At 48.4% G+C, this 2524-nt stretch overlaps 1 pseudogene; it reads right to left on the bottom strand.

Moving 5' to 3' along the window:
• Positions 1-586: 586 nt before the first annotated feature.
• Positions 587-2280, bottom strand: LOC118891848 (annotated as a pseudogene).
• Between the last annotated feature and the right edge of the window lie 244 nt (positions 2281-2524).

The raw sequence follows: 2524 nt of genomic DNA, 5'->3' as shown, positions 1-2524 counted from the left end.
ATTCAGTCATTCATGGGTAAGGATGGTGTGATCTTGTCAGGATCCTATGGGACAGTGCCTCCAACGCCTGGAATGTGCTCCATCAGTTAGGGATCGTTTTTTCCCTTCCTTTCTGGCCTGCCTCTGACATTATTCTTCACATTCAACCTGCTTTAGAATTTTTGAAGGACAAAAAAATCATCTAGCTCCCAAAGGTGATTATGAAAAATATCAACAAGAAATAGAACAGGCCCGGAATTTAAGAGAATATAGAATTTAGAGGACATCAAATACAAAAATACACCCATCTAAATAGGGCCCCAGGGAGTTCCCTTTATTCCTGTAGGCTTTCTGACCCCAACCCCATAAAAATGTTTTGCACACACAATGGCCAGCAGAGACTAAAACAATGCAAAGCTTCCAAAAATTACACATGCTCAGCTGAAGGAGGTTGATGACTGCGTCACATGAGCCCATTGCTGGAGGAGCCCGTTGTTTCCTCAGTCACAACACCAGCTCAGTGCCCCAGCCTTCTGGACCAGAGGCTGATAGCAGGGCCCCCTGAGCGTTGTGACTGGCTGGAGTGACTGACCGGAGGGCATAGCGCTCACTCCCTCTGTGCATTCTCCTGCTGCTTCGCTATCAAATCCTGCTTCTGCTTCACTAGCACCTGATAGAACTGATGCGGGAAATGTGTTTTAGCCCGATGAGCTTATCCACCGTGACTAGGTGGAAAATTCCAGGCTTCTTATACTTGTAGGTCTCACCACGGGACAATATCAGCTTGTTGTTCAGGAAGCAGCATTGGAGGAGCAGATCTTCCTCAAATGCACACAGGTCCAGGAAGTTTTCCAAGTTGACCCAGATATAGGGGCCAGAGCCACAATTGAGAAAGGGGATCTTCAATGCCTTCAACTTGTTAATGATGTACCTGTGAGGGTTAGCAGGTGGATACACCTTGTCAATCTGTTCTCTGTCCTGGAGCTGCCAACACAGTTTGTGCTGGGTGATGCCAGAAACGCTGCAGAGGCAGCCAGAGGAGCTCACGGCAGAGCCCACCTCCTTGTTGTGGGTCTACAGAGTGCCAAAGCAGAAGCCAGAAATGATAAAATCCTTACTGGTGCTTCAGATCACATGGGCCCTGTTGAAACCAGGCAAATTTTCCATGCCCAGAACACTGTGAAATATAATGTATTCATCCAACACAGAGAGCATGTAAATCTCATCTATAATGACACATAGGTTGCACCTCTTGGCAAGTTCCAGGTATTCCTTCAGTGGGCCCCAGGAGTAGAGGTCACCCAGAGGATTCTGAGGGTTAATTAACACAAGGTCTCTGACCTCACTGCCCTTAAGCATAGCCTCGAGTGGGGCTTGCTCCACCTTCTACATATGAGCTGGAAAGGATGGATGTTCACATCAGTGATCTCACTGTCCGGGGACAAGCTCAACTTTCACATACCGGTGGGAGCTGAAGAGGAAGCCACCATAGAAGGTGGTGAGGGGTCAGAAAGGCCTCGCCTGAATTGCAAAGAACCATGGCCAGCGCGGAGAAGACAGAGTGGCAGCGATTTAGAACAGGCAAGTTTTCTGGATCCAGGTGGGCAGGTGTCTTGCAGTAGTAGGTCAGGAACGAGCCCACTTCTTCCCACAGGGATGGTTGCCCTCTCTAATCAGGATATTGCAGCAGGATATCCTCAATGCAGTTCATGGTACTCTGATTCAAGATTTCAGTAATCAGATCAATGCACAGCTTATTCTCACTGGTACCAAGATTAATGAAACCCTAAGTGTTCTGGTCCTCATGGTATTTGTCTCCATGGCAGTTCTTGTAGCCCTAGAAGCTGGAATGGTACAAGGCAGAGATGTCAATCCCACAGTTGGATAGGTCATGGCTGGCAAATGCAGCTTCAAAATCACTCCATTGATGAACTAGCTGGTCAGACTGCCTGGATGATGGGCCCACTGCCCACCTCTGACTTCACCCCTAGAGTCCTGGGAAGGGCAAGACAGTTGGAATCCCAGGCCACCCATGGCCCCAGACTACAGGAGGTAGACCAGTTGGCATATTAAGTGGCCCAGGAGGGCTTCCTGCTCCTGGCTGGCCTGATTGTGCCTCTGCTCTTCCAGCACCAGGTCCTGCTGCATGTGCTTGGTCATCAGCTGCATGATATGTTCTTCAGTGATCTACAGCAAATGCACCATCATCTCCATCAATTGGCTAAGAATGTTCTGGTTTCTGAGGCCCTGGCTCCTCATCAAGCCACAAGGCACGTGGAGAGTGTCTGATCAGTGATTCATACTCTGGGTATTTGCACTGGCCTCCACAGGCTGGCTAAAACGTTTGCCTCTGTTTCCACTCATCTTTCCCTGGTCTAAGATCCTTATGCCTGATGAAGTCATCCTGGAACGTCAGGGCTCAGAGACCTCTCCAACACTCTCCTCTCACTAAGCTTGCTTATCCACCTTTTTTATTATAATCATCCAAGTTAGTTTGAAGTTATAGGTATTTCACTGTAGTTTTCCCTGACATTTCCCTACTGAC

Source organism: Balaenoptera musculus, chromosome 3 (assembly GCF_009873245.2).
Source record: "Balaenoptera musculus isolate JJ_BM4_2016_0621 chromosome 3, mBalMus1.pri.v3, whole genome shotgun sequence".
Classification (NCBI taxonomy): Eukaryota; Metazoa; Chordata; class Mammalia; order Artiodactyla; family Balaenopteridae; genus Balaenoptera; species Balaenoptera musculus.
This window is presented reverse-complemented; position numbering and strand designations above follow the sequence as displayed.